Source organism: Marmota marmota, unplaced genomic scaffold (assembly GCF_001458135.2).
Source record: "Marmota marmota marmota unplaced genomic scaffold, marMar, whole genome shotgun sequence".
Classification (NCBI taxonomy): Eukaryota; Metazoa; Chordata; class Mammalia; order Rodentia; family Sciuridae; genus Marmota; species Marmota marmota.
In genome coordinates, this window is record NW_025999960.1 from 17,521,190 (window position 1) to 17,545,837 (window position 24,648).

A 24,648-nucleotide genomic window follows, 5' to 3' on the forward strand; every position below is an offset into this window, starting at 1 on the left:
GCCGTCCCGGGCCGTCGGAGCGGGTGAGGCCCGGCGGGCAAGTAGGGGTAGTTGAGCAGCCGGGGGAGGCGGGGAGGGCGGGAGCCCGGGGTTGTGCCGCCTGGCTCGCCGAGCGCGTCCGCTGGGTGTGAGCGGCTTCCTGGGTCGAAGGGCAAAAGGGAAGTCGACTGACCCGGGTTCGCTCCGTCCGCGAGCTGCTCAGGACCCCCTCTGTCACCAGGGCCCCTTTGCCAAAGCCGTGTTGACCCACGCTTACTTCCCCCGCCCCAGGTGAGCTGAGCACCTACTGCGTGCCGGACTCTGCTGCGCCGCCAGTCGGGACGCAGAGGGCAGGACGCAAAGCCAGGCAATTCCACAGCTCCGCACCAATGCCACCCGACTGCGGGAGGGTGGAGGGTGAAGGGAGAAGGGCAAGCCCTGGACGTAGGCAGCGGCCTGGGGTGTGACTTTTAAACCGCGGGCTTCACTAGAGGGCTTCCCCTAGGAGGCGGCATTCACACTGTGGGAAGCTGGAGAGAATGTGAAGGATGCGTCTGAATCCTCTAGTCGGCTTATTGGCATCCAAAAGCATTCAGTGATTGCTGAGTTCATTCAGCAGATGCATGTTGAGCTTCTACTTTGCGCCAAGCATTGGGCTAGCTCTGGGGATACCTAAGAGAATCCAAAAGCACTGCCCTGCCCTGGTGATACTCCTAGTCAAAGAGTCCTAGAGTCCTGCAGGCACAAAACTTTGCATCACTGGGGAAAAAAATCCAGGACCTCCCTTTGCCCGGAAGGCCGTCGGAGCAAGGGCTATACTTAAGGTGAAAGGTCCAGATAAAATTCTGGAGAGACACTGAGCATCCAGAAGGGTCCCAAGGACATCAATCTTTCCACCCATGGGCAGTGCTCAAGTGCCCTCTTTTCTGAAGTGTTTTTATTTTTTCCTTTTGGAGAGCAGCTCATCCTGCCTGTCAGTAGAGCAAGACTGACCTTGTGGCCCTCACCACCCCTGACTCCCCGACTCCCAACAGGCTATGTCCTTCATTTAGCAGAACTCTAAACACTACCTTCTCCCTTCTAATGAGAAGGAGGCTCGGCTCTGACAGACCTGGAGCACCTGGGTAAGTGCCATTCACAGAAGGGGAAGACCCTCAATAGCTCACTTTTTTTTTTTTTTTCCAGACCACATATGGGAAGCAAGACCAGCATCAGGAAGGTTCTAGAACTCACTTTACCACCTCCAGAATTCTCTCTTCTCCAAATTCATTCTCAAGACTTCACCACTGCACAGAGGAGGAATATGCTGAGGTTCAGAGTGCTGGGGCCCAGCTTCAGAATCAGAAAGGCAGGAGGCTCAGCCACCATCCTGGCTGAGCAGAACCCCCAAGCAGGAGGGATAATCCCATGATAACAACAGGAAGGAGCAGCTGGGATCCAATATTTTTTTTTATTTATGGTGCATCTGAGGCCCAGAGAGAAGTGACATGTCTGAGGTTATACAACAGAGTTGGACCTAGAATCCACTATATACTTTCTATCCCACTTGTCAGCTTCCTCAGGGGCCAGAGACAGGAGTTAAGATAGAAGCCCTCAGCCCTCAGTATTAGTGCCTTCCTGCGGGGACACCAAGCGTAGCATTGCAATGGGAGTGTCTGGGGGCATATGCCACCAGGCTCAAGGGCAGGGGTTGTGATAGGAGTGGGGTTGGACTGAAGGGCCTGGCTTGAAGGACTTGCTGATGTGCACCCTGGAGTTCTGTTTTACTTACCCTTCTGGAAAGAGAACCTCCCTGTGCATGTATAAAGGCCAAGGTTAAAGATAAGGAAGGCCTTGCTTATTCCATGGTAGGACAGGTCAGTATGCTAGAGAAGGCCTCTTTGGGACTCCATCAGGTAAGGTCAGCATCTTGGCAATACTAAGTTGTTCTTTTTGCCATGTTTTTCATTAAAGGGGTTTAGTTAGCAGGTGGGGGTGAGATTGGTCACTTCACCCCTCCACCCCTATCCTGCATCAGCACTCAGGCAGTGAAGTGTGCCTCTTCCTCTCTGAGCTCATTAAAATCCTGTTAATACATCATCCTTCCTAATCTGACAAATACTCAGTCCTGGCAAATGGCCTTGCACCAGATCTCTACCTCCTGTCCTCTGGGCCAGGTCCTGGGAGTCTAATCTCTGAGGACTACTGGCTAACCCTTCTTCTCAAGGCAAGGGATCTGTGCCTTGAGAGCCCCTTGCTGAGGTCATTGAGATCATCCCAGGGCAGGTCAAGTGCCCAGCAATGGATTGGATAATAATAGTGGTAATGATGGCATAATGCCTGACTTCTATGGAGGCCCCTCCATTCATTCCCAGCCCTTTTGCTTGTATCACATCAAAAATAGAGAATCCCACTCTCACCCTGCCCCAGGCGGCAGGGGCTGTGCCTGGATGTGCAGCCAAGTGCCATCCCATGCATAGGTGGGGGCATAAGTATTTGGGTAGGAGCGTGTGTGAAGTGTCAAACCTTCCTGGCCCAGAGACCAGCAACAGGCACTTTCCAAAACATTCAGAAAAACAACCCACTGGCTCAGGGAGAATCCATATGAAGTGTTTTGGAGGGAGGGAGGAGAAAGAGGGAGGGAGGAGAAAGAGGGAGGCAGTAGAAGCCAAAGTAAGGGAGGGAGGAACAGGTGGAGCAAGGAGGAAGGAAATAAAATGGCCTCTGAGATAGGATAGGGGTAGAGAGAGGAAAGGGAAGGAAGAAAGAAATGGAGGAAAGGCAGAGGAAAGGGCGGGGAGACCTCTCTTTGTGGCCCTGTAGCTGGACACTCAGAAATCATTATAGGCAGGAAAGGAAGGAAATGTGTCTTGGCCGGGGAACTGGGGTGTGTGCCCAAAGGACACCACACCCAGCTGGCTGCTACCCCCTGCATGTTCGCCAGGGCCCAGGCTGCTCTCCCTACAAATGGAAGCTCTAGCCCTTCTCCTGGCTGTTTGGGCTTCAAGACCCAATTCCCAGGGCCTCTCCAACCCTGCTCAATCCCACCCAACCCTTCCTGTTTATGAACTGATACCAGCTTTGTCTTCCCCTGGGTCACAGGTTGTGTCTGGGTCCAGTCCCCACCCCACAGCCAGCTGAGGGACCACTAGGAACCACTGTGAGAATCAGGAAGAATGCTCCTTCCTCTGCACAGATCCACTTCTGTGCAAGGCCACTCAAGATTTGGAGGAGAAGCTGGGACTGGCCATCAGCCCCCACTTCACCTCTGTCAACCCAACACTTGGGGACCATGATATCACACTTCCAAAGTCCTTACCCCACGCGGGCCCCTAATGTTTAATGTGAGTTCCTTATAGTCCCACAGAACCTCTCACTAAATACTCACCCCATTTGAATACCTGAGTCTCTGTGCCTGGAATCTCATTTCCCTACTCTACCCAGTGAACATCTATTCATCCTTCAGAACCCAACTAGATGTGCCCTCCTCTGTGAAGCCCCTGCCTGTCCCCCACCCCCTGCAAAGCTAGTAGCACCACCTCAGAGCCTAATCCTACCTGTTCCCCAGAGTTCATGGGTTGGTCCCAGAATCCTGCTACCTAGAACCCACTGTCCCACCCCAACCCCAAAGGCAGAATACGCCATCAAATCCTGTATGACTTGTCCCCTAACTTGCCAGCCCCTCTGGAACCCCACTGGGATTCTCCCCTCCCACAACCTTACAGATTTAAGGCAGAATGGGAAACTGGAAATCCAAGTAGCCCAGAAGCTCCCCACCCCCACTCTGCCCTCACAGGAGCTGGTCCTGACCGAAGATTCCCAGCACATCTGGTTGTACTTAAATCATCCAGCACTGGACTGGGCTGCCTGGGCAGGTTCCCGCTTCTCTCCCTCCTGCCCTTGACTCCTCCCCTTCCTAGCCCAGCCTGCCAGCTCTCTCCTCCAGGAGGCCTTCCCTGACTGGCCTAGCCTCTGTACCTACACCCTTGACTATCTCTCTGGGTTGAGGGTCTAGAGGGTGCACGCTCAGCAAGGCTTGGTGTGTGGGCCCCCATCCTGCCTAAGCACCGATCCTGTATAGAAACCATCCCTCCAGACAGGGAGGGGAGCCAACCAAGTTCCTCCCCTCTGCTCCCTTAATCTCTAGGGTGGTTGCCCTCAGCATCTGGTGGTGTAGCAGGGAGGGAATCGGTTCCTTCAGTGCCTTGGTTCAGATAGACAGCCAGCAGATCCTGCTGCCGTCATTGTCCAAAAGTCTCATAAAATATTACGAAAGGGGAAGAGCCTGACATGGTGGTGTACACACCTCTAGCCGCAGCACCCAAGAGATTCCTTCAGCCCAGGGGTTTGTGCTTCGTGGTCACCATGGACAACATAGGAAAAAAAAGAAAGAAAGAAAGGAGGTGGGGAGGGGTAATAAATGCAGATAATATAGCAAGTACAAAAAGACAAGGCTAGCTGAGTACAGTGGTACAGGCCTGTAATCTAGCAGCTTGGAAGGCTGAGGCAGGAGGATCAAGAGTCCAAAGCCTCAGCAACTTAGTGAGGCTGTCTCTAAATAAAATACAAAAAAAGGGCTGGGGGTGTGGGTCAGTGGTTAAGCACCCTGAGTTCAATCCCCAGTACACACACACACACACCAAAAAAAAAAAAATAGGTGACAAAGAATGGGATTGTGGGGTTATGGATCTACCATGACAGGCCCCACCAGGGCTCCATATTCAAATGTTTAGTCTTTCATTCCATAGCATGTACTGATGTCTATGAGTAGTAAGTTATAGGAATAAAGACTTGATTAACAATGGGCTGGGGATACAGCTCAGTTGGTAGAGTGCTTGCCTTGCATGCACAAGGCCCTGGGTTCAATCCCCACACACACACACACACACACACAAGACTTGATTAATAAGACTCCAATACTTCCTAGAGAAATCGGGGAGTGGGGGGCGGGCAGTGAGAGGAGCAGGGGGATGAACAGACACAAGGTATGTGAGGGGCTTGAGTCAGGGGCAGGGTGCAGTGGTTGAGGGGCCAGAGCTGAGTATGGGCTCCATCACTTTCCTGCTGCTGTCCCTGGGAGCCACTTAACCTCCTGAAGCCTGTCTCCCCACCTGGAAAAGGGGATAGTGTGACCTCACAGAGTTGTGGTGGGATTCAAATAAGATAATGTGTGTGGAGCACTTTCTCAAGTGCTAAGGGAGTTGTTGCTATTGTCATCATTAGCTCAGATGTTGCTCACTCGTGTAATGCTTCAACAGCTACCTGTGCTTACCCTCAGAGCAGAAGAAAAACTTCAGTGAAGGAGGCCTAGTCCAGGGCAGCAGGCAACTAGGATGTGCACACACACACACTTTGCTTATACAAGTGATAAAATACCTTTTTAAAAAAAAAAATCAGAAAATATGCCTGGCATGGTGGCATGTGCCTTGGTCTCACCTACTCTGGAAGCTGAGGCAAGAGGATCACTTGAGTTCAGTTTAAGGCCAGCCTCAGCAATTTAGTGAGACCTCTGTATAAATAAATAAAATAAGGTACACCAGTAGATATGTTTTTAAAAAATAAAAAATTAGACACCTTTAGGGGTTGGGCTGTGGCTCAGTGGTAGAGCACTTGCCTAGAATGCGTGAGGCACTGGGTTCTATCTTCAGCACCACATAAAAATAAACAAACAAACAAAAAAGGCATTCTGTCCATCTCCAACTACAAAAAAAAAAAAAAATCAAACACCTTTATCCCACTAACCAGAAGTAACCATTGGTAAATTCTTGGAATCTGCCAAATATAGATACAGATATGCGGAAAAAGAGAAAGATCTGCACAGCATTTTGCAATCTGCTTTTCTCAGTAGACAAATATTTTTCCTATCTGGAAAACACTGTATAATGGGGGCAGGGGGTATGAACCCTGGGTGCTCTATTACTGAGCCCTTTTTCTATTTTTATTTTGAAACAGGGTCTCACTAAATTATCAGGCTGACCTGGAATTTGCAATCCTCCTCTCTCAGCCTCCCCAGTACCTGGGATTACAGGGCTGTGCCAGTACACCTGGCTATTCCTGGGTAGCCTCACCTGGAGGAGCTCCCACACACACATGGTAGGTACTTACACTAAGTACTGAGGATGGAATGCTCCCAGGACCAGACCACTGAGTCAGCCTTTTTTTTTTTTTTTTTTAAATATCCCAGCCCCCAGAATTGAACCCAGGGGTTCTTTACCAATATGCTATATCCCCAGCCCTTTCGGTTTGTTTGTTTGTTTTAATACAGAGTCTCACCAAATTGCTTAGGGCCTCCCTAATTTTTTTTAATCTCTATTTTATTTATTTATTTTTATGTGGTGCTTAGGATTGAACCCATGGCCTCGAACCCAGGGCCTCCCTAAATCGATGGGGTTGGCTTCCAATTTGCCATCCTCTCGCCTCAGCCTGAGTAGCTGGGATTAAAGGCAGGTACCCCCCGCACTTTTGGGGAGGGTAACCTGGATGGAACCGAGGGGTGCTTAACTACAGAGCCAAATCCCCAGCCCTTTTTTATTTTCAGACAGGGTCTCGCTAAATCACTGAGGCTGGCCTCAAATGCTCCTGCCTCCAGCCGCTTGGATTACAGGTGTGGGCCTCCACATGGGCTATTCCACTTAATTGTTAATGACAGTTTAATATTCCACTTTTCGGGCATGATTAACAGGTTTCCTTCATTTTTCATTTTCCCCCAAGATAAAGTTTGATGAATAAACTTGTGAGGCCACCTGTGTGCGCACCTGTGAGATTGCTGCTTACAATCATTCCTGGGGACGTTATGGGTGCCTGTCCTTAGCTGCCAGGAGCCTCCAGGTGGCTCTTCCAGGACCCAGTACTTTCATCTCTCAGACCTGCCCTGGAAGCCCAGGAAACTGCCCTGAAGGCCTCACCACACCGCCCGGGGCCTGGGAAGAGCACAAAGCCACCAAGCCACCGGAAGCCGCCCCGCCCTCCCGCCGACATTCCTCCCGACAATGGCTGCCTCGGGAATCCCCGGAATGAGGAGGCCCGTGGCCTCCCAAACCCACTCCCCTCCACCCCGCATCTATGCGTACCCGCTCCAGGCCCGCAGCCCCGCGCCCTGCTCCCCACGCCCATCCCCAGCGCCAGGTCCTTGGCAGGCCCTGCTGCCTCTCAGGCGGCTACTCTCCGACTGTAAAATGGGGGACTTGGGGTCAATGGCTGCTGAATTCCCCACGGATCACAAACACGTAAAAAACGTGAACAGGCTTTGGGGCCAGAGTGCTCAGGTTGAAATCCGCATCTGCCCTAGTTTACCCTGTGAATTCAGTGCCCTGGGCCCCAGCTTTCCCCTAAAAGTGGGTTGATATATACCAGCACCTTCTCATTGGCCAACCAGAGGCTAATCTGTCAAAATCTATGAATGGGGACCAATGATTAACTCGGTCCAAAACCCAACTAGACACCATCCCCAGTCCTTTCTCATGCCCAGTGCAGATTTTGGCCCCTGGATATTTGCCCAACCATTGGCCACACCAATGGAAGCTAAGAAGAGCATCCCTCTGCAGGTTTCCATAACCCCTCCTATTAGCCATGAAGTTGTGAATGGGTAAACCCATAAAGAATTTGGGTGTCAAATAAAAGTTGAAAGGTAGGAAACCCATGTCAGGTCACATGTTCCTGTTTTTTATTTGGGAAACACAAGCATTTCTAAGGCAGCCAGCATTTGCTAGACACCAAGAGTGACAAGACTCCAGGCTCAGTCTTAGCAACTTAGTGAGACCCTAAGCAATTTGGCAAGACCCTGCCTCAAAATAAAAAATAAAAAGGGCTGGAGATCTCTAAAGAAGAAAGAAATTATGGCATTTGCAGGTAAATGGATGGAGCTGGAGAATATCATGTTAAACAAAGTAAGCCAAACCCAAAAAGCCATGGCCAGATGTTTTCTCTGATGAGATGATGCTAATCCATAAGGGGGGAGGGCGGGTGCAGTTAGGGAAGAATGAAGGGAATTTTGGATTGTGCAGAGGGGAGTGGGGAGGGGAGGCGTGTGGGGATGAGAAGGACAGTGGAATGAGATGGACATTATTACCCTATATACATGCAGGATTACGCTACCCATGTGACTCTGCACTATGTTCAGCCAGAGGAAGGAGAAGTTGTCAGAATGCATTCTACTGTCATGTATAACTAATTAGAACAAATTTAAAAAAAAAAAATGATGGGCTGGGGTTGTGGCTCAAACTTTGTGAGATTGCTTGCCTGGCATGTGTGAGGCCTTGGGTTCGATCTTTAGCACCACATATAAATAAATAAAACAAAAGAGCCTTTGACAACTAAAAAAAAAAAAAAAAACATAAAAAGAGCTGGGGATGTGGCTCAATGGTTAAGCACCTCTGGGTTCAATCCCTGATACCAAGAGGTGGGGAAAACACTTCCAGGCTCTTAGTAAACCACTGGAGGATTAGTACAAACATACTTCAACAGTGAGCAATATGGATCTCCTATAAATATTTTTGAGCTATTTGCCACAAACCCTTGCCCAGCCATCCGCCAGTCTCCCTCATATACCTGTTCTCTTCCCCTTACTTCCTCCTCCTCAACCTGATTTCCATGTTCCCCTGAGTTTAAAATCCTCTGCTGCAAGTACTATTAAATTCACCTCACAATAGCTTGTACAATAAGAATACCATATTTCTTCCCATTAGGTGCCACCAATGTCAATAAGCACTGCTGCTTTATGTACCATGAGAAAGAAAAAACACTGCTGGTTAAACTGATAATAGTTTTTATCACTTAAATTTTTTTATTTTATATTTGCTGAAAAAGCTCTTAGACTTACACGGAAATTTTTAACATAAATTATTCTTGTACATATGTAACAAAGAAAATATAGGTGAAATAAATCACTTAAGGTGTTCTTAAAACTTTGTCAGAGTCTAATTCTTGGAATCACCTTTCAATTCTCAACCATCAATGTCTGTTTTTCCACACAATCATCATCTTAGAATATCATCAGTATTGGTGATAGAACTTTTTTTTAAATTTTTTAGATGGACACAATAATTTTATTTTATTTATTTATTTTTATCTTTTAGTTGTTGATAGACTTTTCTTTATTTACACACAGTGCTGAGAATCGAACCAGTGCCTCACACATGCCAGGCAAGTGCTCTACCACTGAGCCACAACCCCAGCCTGAAAGAACATTGCTTAAGAATGCTCTGCTGAATTTATTATCTATTGCTGCATAAAAAAAAAAACTATCCCAAATATTGGCAGTTTTAAGCCACAAAGCATTATTTCTCTTATACTCTGTAAGAGTCAGGAATCTGGGAATGGCTTAGCAGGATGGTTCTAGCTTATCATGGTCTCTTAGGAGGTTGTACTCAAGCTGTGTACCATGGGCATGGAGAATCCACTCCTAAGTTCACTGACATAGCTGTTGGCAGACCTCAGTTCCTAGTTGGTCATTGGCTGGATACTTCAGGTCCACACTATGAGGGCCTCTCTGTATACCTCCTGACTATCTTCACAACATGACAGCTGACCTCCTACACAGCAAAATAATCCAAGAGTATGAATGAGCATTCAAGACAGAAACCACAGTCTTTTGATAACCTAATATCAGAAGTGACGCATCATGATTTCTGCCATATGGTTTCAGACAGTCCAACTCCAGAATAATGTGGGAGAAGGCTGCACAAAGCTATAATAAAGAGCAGAGGTGAGGATCATCTGGGGCCATTTTGCAAGCTGCCCACCACTACCACTACTACCTCCAGGATTTCCTTTGAAGCCACATAGACATCATCCTATTATGATACTGGGAACACCATCAGATTCTCACATTCAAGGACAGCCAAGTCACAGAAGCTATCTAGCTGACAGAGACTAAGATGCTGTTGATTCTATGATGTTTACTGATTTCAAAAATGTTAAATATGCTTCTTAGAATGGACTAAACAGGATGTCACATAAGAAATCTTAAGAAGTGGTGGTTCCTGAGCTAATTCAGAGACTCAATTCCATCTCTAAGGACCCAGGTTCCTTCTGTCTCTATATCCTAACACCCTCAGCACATTTTCCGTGTCCCTGGATGGTTTCCCTCATGTTTACAAAATGCTTGATGCAGTTCAAAGCAGTCTGTGTGCATCCAACAATTCCTCCCAGGTGCCTTCTTTGAAGAGCAACAAAATCTTGCCCAGATACATCCAGATTTTCCCTCCTGTATAGTTAACCAGAAACCATACTCTGCCTCTTCTAATTAGAATTAAGTTTAGTTACATGTTAGCTAAACTCAGTGTGATTTACATAAGACTGAAGAATGTTTTTTCTCACATAAAAGTCACATGTGACTTTTAAAAGGCAGGCAGTGCTAGTGTCGGGGCTCCATAATGTCAGTACCATCAGGGACCCAGATGCTACCCATTTCACATCATTTCATTCTCAAATTCATCTCTCACTCCAAAATGGCTGCTGGAGTTCCAGCCACCAGATCTATGCTGGAGACCAAAATGAGCAAAAGAGGAAGGACAGGGGCTGGGGATGTGGCTCAAGCAGTGGCGCGCTCGCTTAGCATGTGTGCGGCCCGGGTTCGATCCTCAGCACCACATACAAACAAAGATGTTGTGTCCGCCGAAAACTAAAAAATAAATATTAAAATTCTCTCTCTCTCTCTCTTTAAAAAAAAAAGAGGAAGGACAAATGTTGGTCCTCAGCAAAATCGGCTTCCTTAAATGACCACCTCATATGTCCCACAGAACATATCTGTTTATATCTCATTGATCAGAACTTGATCACTAGCTGTAAGAGATGACAGAAATATTTTTTAGTTAGGCACTTGGTCACCTTAAATAAAATTCGATTCTTTAAGGAAGAAGAGAGGAAAATACATGTTAGGTGGCCACAGGTAGTTGTTTTCATGCTTAAACCAATCCCTGGTTAGAGGGCAGGAGTACTAAGACTGTACCAATGTATCATGATCTATTCCTGGGTTGCATATAGGTTTCAATCATTGATGTGGGATCGAGGTGGGATCCTTGCACAAAATCTAAATTCTAGAAATGAGAAAGAAGCAGGCATAAAACAATCACTAAAGGTAATTTACCAGCGACCATTGCCCTCCTAACTTGCTAACAAAATCTTGATCTTGCTGGGGAAACCAGGCTTCCATGCTCTTCAGGAAAGCTACCACCATGCCAAGCTATAAAATGGGAAATCAAAGAATCCATAGCTCTTTAGATTACTCATCATGAAGTGATATGCATGCCCAGCTACTGCCACCAGAGTACTAACCACAGCTGACATTTGGGACCCTTTGAGTGTTCACTTACTCTCTAGTGCCTCAAACAGGATGTTCCCCTACAGAGGATTTCCACTCCTTATCCTTTTCTTTGACTCTGTCCCTCCCTTCCTTCCCCTCTCTATTCTGCCCCACCTTCCAGGAAGTCTTCCTTGACTAATGTCTCCCCGTTCTGCCAAGTTCTCTATGGCCTCCCAGTAGGGACTAACCTTCCAGCTTGGGCCTCTATTCAACCTGCCTCCATTACCCATGCCTCCAATACAGACCACAGGCTTTCTCCATTCCAGCGTAGATAAAGTTCAGAAACAGGGATGCCTGCCTGGTAAAGGGAGGATGCCTGCCCTGGCCACTTCCCCACAGTCTGCTGGATGAAGGCTGGGAAAAGGGGGGCGGGGGTGAGAAGAAGGCCACCTGCCAGAGTGGCAGCAGACAGGCCAGCTAAATCCTTGACCTATGATTTAAGGGGTCGGGCATAGTTCAATAGAGCACTCCAGGCTTGAGTCCCAGCTCATTCACACAGGTCAGGGGGATGAAGGACTGGAGTGGAGGAGGGCCGTCCCCTCCAACAGCCCCTTGCTCTCAACCCTGGTCCTCTGGAACATAACTCAGAACCCCCAAACCCACAATCCCATCCTGATCTGTGCAGAAGCTGGAGGTGGGGGGCAAGACAGCAAGGAGGCCGAGCAGCTAGGTGGGCTAGCTAGCGCAGTGCAGGGCAAAGGCATACAGTAATAGCTCAATAATTTTCCTGTCAGTAATAGCTGAGCATTTTGTTTGGTCCCGAGGCCAACAACTCAGTCCAATTTCCAGATGGGCCCTGGACACTACTTCTTCTCCTTTGGAATTTTGCCCTAGAACCGGGAGGCTCCTGAGGTGGCGGGATTGTGGATGGAATCCCCCGAGCAAAACGGAGAGGTTTTCCGGGCATCGCTTTAAACGCTAGCCAGACCCCACAGCAGAACCAAGCCGGTCCAGCTCCCAGTCCTCCGCCCTCCTCCACCTATGGGGTCTCCCCACACACAGCCCAAGTTTGCGCACAGGCAGTGCTATGCAAATGAGACGCAAAGCAGGCGGAGACAGCCGGAGGGATTGGCTGGCACCAGAGACTTTGCTGCCCAATCACGTGCGGCGGACAGCCTGGGCTCCCCCCAGCCAGAGCCGGGTCCCGCCCATAAATCAACTCGGTCAGCGTTAATGGCTCCTGACTAATTGCCTGGACTCGGGCTCCAGGGCTCCAGGGCTCCAGTCACCCACATTAAAATTCAATCAGGCCCAGCGCTGAGCTATTAAATATTCATTGGGAACGTTTCCCGAAACCGCGCTGGGGGATGGGGTTGGAGGGACTACCCGTGTCCCCAGCTCCTAGGCCCAGCGCTCTCTCATCGCTTACAACTGCGGCTGGATTTCCATTCTGCTGGGCCCTATTTCTCTCTGGAAGCCTCTGAACTTCCTCTTTGGAGACCACTGGGAGATTAGGCTACCCTGCAACAGGAATGTGTGATAAGTCCTGTCAAGGAGAGGCCCTAATTGCCTGCCCTGTCTTGGGTGCATGCCTGATCATTTAAACTCTGGACCTCTACCTAGTGACTTCTGTGGGACCCTGCCCATGCTGAGGCCTTGGGTCCCACCAGGAGTGGAACAGCTGCAGGCACAGAAGACTTCCTCCTGAGCAGAGGGCAGGAGAGGCCCATAGGTCCCTGGCCCTGATGCCTTTGCCAGCGGCTGGCCATCTTCACCATAGCTAGAGAGCATCAGTCTGGCAGCATATATCTGTGCTGGAAGGGAGGAGAGAGCACTGCAGTCTTTCTCTCCTCTCCCCTTCCCCCAGGAATGCAGCCTGTCCCAGCTCCTGGGCCCCTGGCCTGATGCTGAGCAGGCTGCCTGGAAGTTCTCATGAGGGGTACCAAGGGGGAGGAGGCTGGGCCAGAGGTGGGCACTGGAAGTGTCAGGCATTGAAGCAGAAAGTGCATCCCACCCACACAGACACCCTACAGGCAGAGGGTGATGAAGAGGGTTTAGGGGATGTGATGACAGCGCCCAAACCCTGGGTGAGCCACGCAAAGACCAGAAGTTTTTCTAGCCCTCTGCTAGACTCCTTTTCACACAGCTGCAGTCCCTTGGCCAGGAGGTTTGGGAGTTAGGGGAGAAGAAAGTATGCAAGGAGAGACCACTGAGCCAAATCCCCAGCCCTTTTTTATATTTTGTCTAGAGACGGGGATCTCACTGAATTGCTCAGGGCCTAAGTTGCTGGGGCTGACCTTGAACTCAAGATCCTCCTGCCTCAGCCTCCTGAACCACTGGGTTTACAGGTATGTGCCACCACACCTGGACCTCCCAGTTTTTACAGTCAAGTTTTGGGAGCAAAACACCTGCTCCCAGGGCTATACCTTGACTACTCCCTGCTCGTGGGGCCTGAAGAAATTAACCCTATGGGCCGTGGCAGGGGCCTGACTGCCAGAGCCACAGAGCCCAAGATGGAGGAGGGAAGTTGAGGATGCCAGCCTCTACAAGGCCATACACAGCTCAGGGATCCAGAAAGGCTGCTAAAGTTCAGGAAACTCTGCTTTAGCAGACACTGGAAGGAACTTGTATCTCTGATGGCATCTACCCTTGGCCCAGCAGAAAGTCTAGAATTCTGATCTGAGAATCCCTACTCCCCCAAGGATCAGGTGCTCTCCTAGCAGGAAACGGGTCCCCTCTTTAGGAACCAGGCAGGCCTCAGGGCTGGTGCGGGGCAGAATATGTCTGGCAGCCATTACAAAGGGAGCAGGCCTAGGAGGCCTCAGACTTCAGTGGGTCAGGAGTGACCCCAGCCAAGGGTCTGATTCCAAAGCCAAATGTCACAGGCAATCCAGAATTCCAAGCTCACCCCACGTGTGGTTCCCATTAGGGCTAGCTGGGGTCTTCCTGAAGGCCAGGCCAGATTCCTGAGCCCTTCCCCCAGCATGGCCCCACTTGGTCAAGCTTTCTGGAATATTTTATCCAGCTCCATGGGTGGCCACCAGCACCCAACCTTGGAAATTTTCAGAGGCATCTATCTCAAAATAGGCCTCCCTACCCACTAGATGACTTTTTTTTTTCTTTTACAGTCCTTTAAAGGGGATAAAGGGATAGCAGTCTTTAAATCTTTAACAGTCCAGGAAAGTTAATCCCTGAGGACCCCTACACTGTGCCTGGGTAGTCCTCCCTCCTCTCTTGGTCAGCTGCTTTTATTCAGGCCACAGTCAAGCATGGGTAACTAAAACTGCCCCTAGTGACCAGCTACTAGGCCATTCGCCACACTGCCCAAGTGGGCACCCTAAGACCTCAGCCTGCCACTCAGGTCTTTTCCCTCCTCACAAGACTTCCCACAACTTTCCAACAACTCTGCAACTGCAGAAGAGTGATGCCCAATGGGTCCAACTTGGTTGCCCAATGGGTCCAACTTGGTCCCCAGATATTTTTGTGTTGTGGTATTTTGAGCACTAGTCTTAAAAAATAGTTGTCAGCACTTAAAAACCAGTAGGCAACACATGAAAGTCTACATTTCTAATTTTTCTTGAAAACATCTGGCAACACTTAGGCTTGCATTCCCATATGGCAATAAATGGCTAAGCCTCCTGACAACTGCGGCCCTCAGAAGGAATCTTTGGGGCTTCCTCATGCTCCAAAGTCCCCCACCAGTAACTGCCATCTCCCAGGTCTGTAGCCCAGGTGAGTGAATAGACTGTGTGTGTGTGTGTGTGTATGTGTGTGTGTGTGTATGTGTGTGTGGTGCTGGGCCTCAGAGGTGCTAGGCAAGTGCCCTACCACTGAGCTACAGCCCTTTCCTTGAATAGCCTTTTCTCACAGGGCTAGCACTGACCTTTTTATCTCACTTCCTGTGAGCTTCACTCCAGTGAGGATATTCAATTTGCTACAGCAAACTTAAGTCTAACCCCCTTGTCCTGGTGTATATGTCCACTTTGGTCGCCTGTTACACACCTGTTTCCTCCTTACCACAGTCCACGCCTCCTCTCCCGCATTTGCTCCAGGCTCATCAAGCTCTCACTCTTTCCCAGCACAGATCTGCTTTCAAACTCCTGGATCTTTTGCACACGCTGTTTCTTCTGCCTGGGATACCTTTTATCTTTTGCCACTAGAACATCCACTCCTCCTTCCAACCCCAGCTCCAGATGCCTCAGAAGACAAGAACCCTCAGGTCATCCACTGGTTCCTGTGATTCCAGAACATCTCATAGTGCTTCCTTTCCTTGTAGGGAAAGGGCCATCAGGGCTGACCAGAGGCCTGCTTAGCATCTCCAAGACTCACTGTGCTAAGGAATCAGACAGCTTTGTCATAGCAGAAGGGGAAGTCTGCAGGCATTCTGTGCTGTGAAATGAGGTACTGGGTCCTAGGCAGGAAGGACAACTGTGTGTCCAGGTGACCTGAGTGAGTGGCTTCCTGGACTTCCTCTGCCCTGTGAGTATTCCAGTGAATAGAATTTATTTAAAAAAAAAAATGTTGTATGGACTGAGGGAGTAGCTCAGTGGTAGAGGGCTTACCAGCCTGTGCAAGGTCCCAGGTTCTATTACCAGCAACTCAAAGAAAAAAGGAGGGTGAGGGAAAGCCAAGATCAATCAAGATTCAGAGTGCTGGGCAGAAGTGTTCTTTCTTAGGAGAAAAATAAAGCAGATTATTTAAAGCCATGAAGATACTAAAAGGGACTCCCAAACATTCACTGACATGCCCCTGAATTGTAGTAAGACCCCACCTTTTACCCTGAAGCTGAGGGTGCAGAGTACTCATGAGATGGCCTTGATACTACCTTGCAGCCCACACTCCCTCTTCCTCAGCGAGTCCCTATTTCCTCAGGGTTCCCATCTCTATCACAGTAACTTAACCCTGTCACCAATTCCCCTCTGCCTCAGGGGCGGGGTAGGAGGGGCGGGGTGGGCGGGGTAGGAGGGGCGGGGTGGGCGGGGCTTCCCAAGACTACAGCAAGGCTGTGGAGATGCCTGAGACCAGCCGGACTTGCAACTTGCCCACAGCAGGTTGTGGCTTCTCAGACTCTGGGATCAAATCCCAGGGCGTACCCAAAAAGTAGGTGCTGCGTGCCCTTTCTGCAGACCGGGCACAGGCTCTGAGCGGTGCCCAGGCCGGCAAGCCAGTTTGCTCCGCCTCCAGAGACAACTTCTGCCTCCTCTCTACGCACTGGGGGCTCTGGCCTCGGCTTCCGCCGCCCCTCGCCCTTGCCCTNNTGGGGGAAGGGGAGGGCGGAGGGAGCAGATGGCAGCAATTACGCTCCGACCCTCCCCCGCCCGCAGTCCGAGGCCGGAAGGTCAGCCTCTGGCTTGCGCTGGCCGAGGGGCGGTGTCCCCAGTCCTCAAACCCGGCGGGGCGGCGAGGGACACTCCGGTGGCCATCGCATGGACGTCCAGGCTTCCAGGGAAAAGGGCTTGAGTGCCAGGTGGGGACACTTCCTTTTTCAGGGACTGGGCCAGAGTCCCTTGGGAAAGGCCACCATCTCCCCTACCCCTTGAGTTGTTCGAGGCCAGTGCCCCATCCAGCTCCAGGCCTGAAGATTTATTTCCAGGTTGAGTGGCCCAGGGTGGGGAGAGTGGAGATGTATGTAGTGCACCTAAGTGACCTCAGGACGGATAGGGTGAGGGTTCGAAATCTAAGCAGTGGGCCTTGGCAGGTGCTGACTCATTATAGAGGAAAGCAGAGGGCACAAAGGACCATCAAGAGCCAGCCTGGAATGCCCTGATTTAGGGGTGCTGACTGTAGAGAGAAGGAGAAGCACATGGTTGGGGTTGGCTTCTGTGGGTCAGGGGCAAGAGGATTCTCCTGACCTGGAATAGAAACAACTGGGCAGTTTGGCTCCCTAGTTCTTTCTTCCTCCCCAAATTTCTCTCCTGTCCCAACCCTGAATTTTGTCTGTGTGTCTCTAGGATCTTAAGTCAGCAAAACCCCCACCCCCACTAAGCCCCTATCATTTCCTTGCACAAACAGAGGCTCCTGTTTGCTTTCCAACAGTCAATTCACAGGCAGCCTGAGATACCTTTAAAAATACCAATCAGAAAAACAAAACCATACAGCACGTCACTCCCAGCTTCACAAACAGCCAAGGTTTCCCAACTTTCCTCCATGGCCTGTGCTGATCTTTCCTCTTCCCACTCTCTCCTCTGCCTAACTCTGTTCACACCCATTGCCTTTCTGATCCTTGAGCTTGGCAGGCTTTCCCAACCTCTGGCTTGGCCTTGCTGGTCCCTTTGCTTAGATGGCTCTACCCGGCTCCTTCACAGGTTTCTTCCTACCATCACAACCACAACACGAAAGCAACCTCTTCTGCCCTACCCAATCTGAAACTTAACCTTATATTTTTCTTTGCAGGACTCACCACATGCTGTATTTCTCTTCCTTATTCAACTGGTTTATGGTTGGCTTTATTTGCCAGAATGTCAGCTTCATGAGCTTGGGACCTTGACTTTCAGGCTCTCTGTTAGTGCAATGCCTGAAACAAGCCTTGGAGGTACACAATATGTACTGCACACATTTACAGAATGAAGGAGCTGCTGAAACTGAACACTGGTCCATTCAGTCACCTAGGAGAAGCCAACTGCAAACACCTGTATGCACCTATGTTCACCCAGATGCCTTGCACACACAGGCAGGGTTGTAGTTTATGAGGACAATAATCTTGGTGGTCCACAGAGTGCTTACTATGTGCTGGGCATTATTCTAAGCACTTCACATGGCTCACCTAGTTTAATTTTACAACAACTCCTCTGTGAAGTAGACATTCACCCGCTCAGTTAACAAGCAGATACACCATGCTCACAGCTCTACAACAGAATTCACAGAAGAGTGTTTGGTCATGCCAGGATCAGTGTCACATGCCTAGGATTCCAGTGATTGGAAGGCTGAGGCAGGAGGATCAAACACTTGGGGCCAGGGACTGGGGTTGTAGCTCAGTGTTAGAGCACTTGTCTAGCACATGTGAGGCACTAGGTTTAATCCTCAGCACCACATAAAAGTAAATAAATAAACAAATAAAATAAAAGTATTCATCAATAACTAAAAAAAAAAATTTAAATAAAAAACTTAAAAAATATGTTGAAGGCCAGCATGGGCAACTTAGCAAGACCCTGTTTCGAAATAAAAATGGAAAAATAGGGCAGGGAGGTGTAATTCAGTGTTAAAGTACCCCTAGGTTCAGTCCTAGTACTGCCAAAAAAAAAGAAAAAGTGTGTAGTCATTCAACAAACATGAATGTGCATCATAAGCATTGATGATGCTTAATTGTTACTATATATATATATATGATAAATAAATATAAAGGTGAGCAGGGGGAGTCATTATTATTACAGGGAGGTGGAAACAAACAGAAGTCCAACAGAACACGTGGGAAGGGTCAGCACGGTAGGGGCTGGCACAGGGCTAGTTTGGTCAAGGAGGCAGGGGGCAGTTTAGTCACAGCTATGCCCTTACTCTGGGTGCCCATAACATCCACAGTGGTGTGGAAGACAGGGTCTAGTTCCTAGTTCCGTTCTGCCACCCTCCAGAGGGTCCTGCACAGGAGAATTGAGAGTTCAAAGCCAGCTTCAGCAACAGTGAGGTGCTAAGCAACTCAGTGAGACCCCATCTCTGAGTAAAATACAGAATAGGGCTGGGGATGTGGCTCAGTGATCAAGTGCCCCTGAGTACAATCCCCATACAGTTGGGGTTGTGGCTCACTGGTAGAGCGCCCGCCTAGCACATGCGAGGCACTGAGTCTGATCCTCAGCATCACATAAAAATAAATAAAATAAAGATATTGTGTCCAACTACAACTAAAAAATTTAAAAAAATAAAAAATATAAATGCTCAGGAAGGTGCTTCATCGGCCACAGAGGCCTTGCCCATGAAAGAATAAGGGCACTGGTGTTAGAGTCTGTAAACAAGTCAAAATAACACCTGGCATTTTGCCAGGGGAATGTTAAAGTTCGTAAACAAGTCTGGATGGTGCCTGGCAAAATGTCAGAGGGAGTGGTTTGAGAAGTAACAAAACCGAGCCATTAGGTGTAGAGATTCCTGATTGGTTGACTGATGTATCTAGTTTATGCTAATTAGATAAGCTGTGTGGAATGTATAAGTACTGCTCCTGTCCTGCAATAAACGGCTCCTACTCCTGCTGTATCAACGTACACAAGTTATTCGTCACCCCCCGATTATTTTGCTGCAGCCGGACTGCGGCACACTGGTACAGGCCACTAACGGGAAAGCTGGCTTACAGCTACTCTTTGGTGCCTATGGATCCACTGTGTGGCGCTCAGTGCAAGGGCCTGGGTCTCACCCATATCCGACTTGTTAGCAAGTTTTTGGCCTTGCAGGAAGAGCTGGAACTCCCTAGGTGTTTGTTGAGTGAATGCCTGACTGAGGAAACGACCAGGGAACCAGCAAGAGGAGGAGAAAAAAGGAGTGAAAGCCGAGCGAGTGCAGCAGGTATTAGAGACAGGGAGGTCAGCCTCCGAGCCTCAGCTTCTTCATCTGTAAAAGATGGTGGTGAGATTTAGCCACCTTTCTGGCTCCAGGGTGGATCAGCGGAGGTGGGACAGGTCGTGGAAGCCACCTCTAGTTATTTACGCAGGGCCTCCAGGGCAGGTAGGGGGCGCTGAAGGAGCCGGTGTTCCCCTCCCCCACATCCCTGTCCCCCGGAATTTATAGATTCCTCATTGTCCTGCACAAAGGCCTTCTTGGGGAGGGGGCGGGGTGGGTGAGGAGACTAAGGAATTAAAAAGTCAGAGGCTGAGTAACAGCCAGCCACACCCGCGGCCCCATAAATCTGCCCCGGCCCCTGTGAGATGGACTGACTTGTCCTCACCCGTAGTGGCTGGGGGGCTCCCGGTGCTGCGACCAGCTCGCCCTGCCCGCCGCTGGCTCTGGTGTCTCCCGGAGGTGGGGGATGGGGGGAGGGATGGCCCCCCTCCTGTTACCCCTCTGCCTCAGCAGGTCCTTCCTCCCATCTTGCTCCCCTGAGGTCCCCAATAATTCTAGTTCACAGCTTTCTGTGGGTGTGCTGAGTCCCTGGGTGGGGGAGGGGGTCCTCCAGGCCCAGACTCCCTGGAAAATGGCCTCCTTTCCCAACTCTGGCCTCTTGAGTAGAGGGTGGAGGCTGAGGCTAGGACTGACAGATGGTGCAGTGTTAACAGAAAACAGAATTACCGTGCTGCTTGTCCCTCCATCTTCCCCATGGGAGGAGGTGCCCTTCATACTGGGAAATGACAATGAACTCCAGTAACAGGACTGCAGAGGAGACAGAAATAGAAGCTACAGGGGATAGGGGACCCTGAACAAGCACAAGTGGGCCTGACTTGGATTCCATCCCTGCCACTTCCTGGCCAGGTGATCTCAAGCAATCTATCAACCACTGAGCCTTTGTTTCCTCATCTATAAAATGGAGCTATGAAAAAACCTATCTTCCCGTTCTCACTGGCTTTCATGAAGATAATGTGGATATTTGTATTTGTAAATTGGTCTTTAAAACTTGTGAAGGTGTAAAAATGTAAGAGGTTACTTATTATAAACTGCACAGGCCAGCACAGGATTGTTCTTTATTATTATTACTACTACTACTACTACTACTACTACTACTATTATTTTGGTACCAGGAATTGAACCCAGGGCCACTTTACCACTCAGCCACATCCCCAGCCCTTTTTATTTTTTATTTTGAGACAGGGTCTTGCTGAATTGCTTAGGGCCTTGCTAAGTTGCTGAAGCTGGCTTTGAACTTGCAATTCTCCTGCCTCAGCCTTCAGAGCCACTGGGATTACAGGTGTGCACCACCACCCCCGCTCATAACATTATTTTTAAAACTTCTTCTTTTTACAACAAAATAGAGAACACCACAGTATATCACAAAATTTTATAAAACTTTGCTTTTAGTTAAACATATTTCCACGTTTCCTGGGTCCTGATTGATATAAATGTTTCTCTGGATGATGATCAAAAAAGTTTGAAACAGATTAGAGGAAATTCTTCAGTGACAGCTCCAGGATAGAATGGTGGATAGATGGAAAGTATCACCGTGAAACGCAGCAGGCTAAATGAAAAGAGCACTGGACTGTGGCCGCCCAGGCCAGGGAGACCAGGTTGTGAGCAGCTCTTTGTAACTGAGGTTGGTGGTGATGGATAGAAGGGCCTTACTGAGGAATTAGCCAACCGTCCTTGGTGGGCAGTGAAACTCTCTTTCCTTTGTAGGATTCCTTGAGCCTGCATCCTGAAGATGTGGTCCCTGAATGCCCTCTGGGCCATGAATACAACTTTCTTAGCATGGCCCCAGCTGAGCCAGAGAGAATGGGCTGGTCAGAGAGAGCTTTGAACTCCTTTGCCTGGAAACTGCAACCCCCTACCCCACCCCCACCCCACCTGCCCCACCCCCACACATCACAATTCACTAGGATTGCAGAAGGATCTGCTACAGGTATGATGTAGATGTAGTGGTGGTCAGAACCCTCCTTCCTGAACTTCACCCATGACCCTTGTCCCTGCCCACATCCAAGGGGCCATCGTCCAGTGAGCTGGTCAGAGCAGGCCCTAAATCAATCCCAGACTTTCCTGGCTGGCCCTGAGTTATGAGCTGCCGGCTTTGTGATGTAGATCAGGGTTGGGGAGTAGAGGGCATGACCTGTGGCAGGTCACACAGGACCCCCAGAAGGGGCTGAGCTGGGATCAGAGGCCACCTCCTCCATTCCCTGCCCCACCTGGCTAGGTCCCATCCTGCACCTAGTCTTTGCCTTTATACTGGGTCTGGCCTTTCTCTGGCAGTACCTGCCCCCAAGCCTGTAAGCTGGAAGTAGGGCTTCTCATGAAGAAAGAGCCCAGAAGAAAGGAAGAGGATGAGATATTTGGCTCCCCAAAGATAACTGGTTCATGTTCAAATCAGACTATCATGTTTCCTGAGTTCCTTCTCTGTGGATTTGTCACTCTGCTCTCCTCAAACAACCCTTTCCTTTCTGATTCCCTCCTGACTGAATTCCACAAGTCAAGATGAGAGTCAAGCCTCACTCCAGACAATATATGTTATCAGGGCTTAAGAGGGAGAATTCGAGGAATAGAGATGGGAAGAGCCAGTCAGTAAGCAAGGTTAGAAGTTAGAGGAAAATCAAAGACTTTCAAAGTCAAAGAGTATCAAAAGAAGACAATGGAGAGAGTGTCGCTGAAGAGAAATCGGAGTAGCAAGCAAAGATAATTCCCCTCAGATCCCATCAGCTAAGAGAACAAAAGGAGGATTACCCATAATATTCCTTTATTTAAAAAATTTTTTTTGTTTGTTTTCGTTGGACACAATGCCTTTATTCCATTCATTTATTTTTACGTGGTGCTGAGGATCGAACCCAGAGCCCCACATGTGTTAGGCGAGCGCTCTACCACTGAGCTACAATCCCAGCCCCATATTCCTTTATTTTTGATCCTTAAGGGTACCATACAGCTAGGAACATCAGCATACACTTGTCTATAATCCCAACTACTTAGGAGGCTGAGGCAGGAGGATTGCAAGTTTGAGAATCAGCCTCTGCAACTTAATGAGACCCTGTCTCAAAAATAAAAAAAAAAAAAAAAATATGAAGGGCTGGGGATGTAGCTCAGTGGCAAAGCACCTCTGGGTTCAATCCCTAGTACCACCACCAAAAGAAAAAAAAAAGTTACCATAGAGACACCCCAGAAGGCCCTGACTGGTATTTACCTGTATCACCCAGGATCTTATTCATCATTTTACATATTAAATGGCAACCTCCACTCCCCAGCACCACTTTTACCTCCATCAGCAGATACATACTTAGGGAGGGCTGGACTCAGACTGGGGACTAGGCAGGGGCTGGGGCGGCATCCCTGGAGTTTTCCTGGGGAAGGAAGCCTGGACAGGCACCTTGGCACGGGGTAACCATGAGGGAGGCAGCAATTTAAAGAAACATCACAGACTTCCTGGATATCCAGCCAGTTTGGCTAAAGATGATCTAGAGAAGTGACTCTCCTAATTTTTGCATTTTCAGCCAAGCCCTGACAAGCCCTTGCCCCTGTCTCTGACCCTGGAACCCTCTGCTGTAGCCTGGCTGTGCGTGGGACGCCTCCCAATTCCTACCCACGGCTGCCACCTGCTGGCTGAAAGTGGCCTTGCGGAAACTCGACGCTTGGCTTGTGAGGGCAGGGGATTGATCTCCACTGAACCAGAAGTAGTTTCTCTAGGCTTGGGGGAAAGAATTGGAAAAGCAAAATGTGAACTCCCCTTTCACCTAGTTAGGTGTCTTTGAGGCCTGTCAGCATAGGTTAAAATGTCCCTATCTCTCATCCCATTATTCCTGCATGGTGCTGTGGGACTTCTCAGGCCAAGGAGAGACTGTCAGGGAACTCACATTTACCAAATAGATAACACTGTTCTGGATGCAGGAGACAGAGATGCCAAGGTGAGAATAACAGCCAAGAATGAGATTAATGATAATCAGTGGAAAACTCACAAGAGCTGAAATATATGCCTGTCAGAGTTCAAATTTTCAATTAATAGTTATTGAATGGGCTGGAGGTGTATATAACTCAGTGGGAGAGCACATGCTTAGCAGGCCCTGGGTTCCATTCCCAACACCAAAAAAATAAAAAAGTTAGCAAATGAATGGATTAAAGCTAGCAGGAAGGAATGGTGAACTGTGTGTACAGGAGAGGTTGAAGAGAACAGGAAGAAGCAGGCCGGGGGGATCTTTCTGATTTTTCTTTTTTATCATTAGTTACCAAGTCATCTCATTTTGTTCTTCTTTCTCTTCCTCTTCCTCCTCTTCTCCTTTTTTTTAATGTTGAGGGTTGAACCCAGGAGCACTAAGCTACATCTCCAGCACCCCTCTTCTAGAATTCTTATGTTGAGACAGGGTCTTGCTAAGTTGCCCAGACTGGCCTGGAACGTGTGACCCTTCTCCCTCATCTCCCAAAGCAGTTAGGGTTACAGATGAGTGTCAGCTTATTGGCTTACTCCACTTTTAAAAATTAACTGTATTTTAATGAGCATCATCTTGGGAAGGTTTCTCAACCATGTACGTTGGAGTCACACAGGGAGATTTTAAAAATTCTGTTGTCTAGGCTGTGTCCCCAAATCTCTGGAATGGGTTCCAGGCAGCTCCATTTCTTTTCTTTCTCTCTTTCCACACTATTTTTTTTCACATTTTTATATTTTTACATAATGATGGAATTTGTTGTTACATTTTCATACATACACATAATATAATAATATAATTTGGCCAATCATTACCCAGCACTTTTCTCCTCCTTCCCTCCTAACCCTTGGTCCCTTTCCTCTACTGATCTCCCTTTAATTTTCATGAGATCCACCCCCACCTTTGTTTTTCCTTTTTCCTCTCTAGCTTCCACATATGAGAGAAAATAAAGGATGCTGGACCACCTGAGTTTGACTTATTTCACTT

General features: G+C 48.9%; 1 long non-coding RNA gene across 2 annotated transcripts; it reads left to right on the forward strand.

The window, feature by feature from the left end:
• The first annotated feature begins 31 nt into the window (after positions 1-31).
• LOC107148643 lies at positions 32-4,762 on the forward strand. 2 transcript variants are annotated; one of them, XR_001504299.2, is made up of 3 exons: positions 32-270; positions 1,165-1,290; positions 3,061-4,762. It is a non-coding gene; the product is annotated as an uncharacterized LOC107148643 (long non-coding RNA). The 2 variants fall into 2 exon arrangements; XR_007347418.1 differs by having other exon boundaries at positions 1,165-4,762.
• The last annotated feature ends 19,886 nt before the right edge of the window (positions 4,763-24,648 follow it).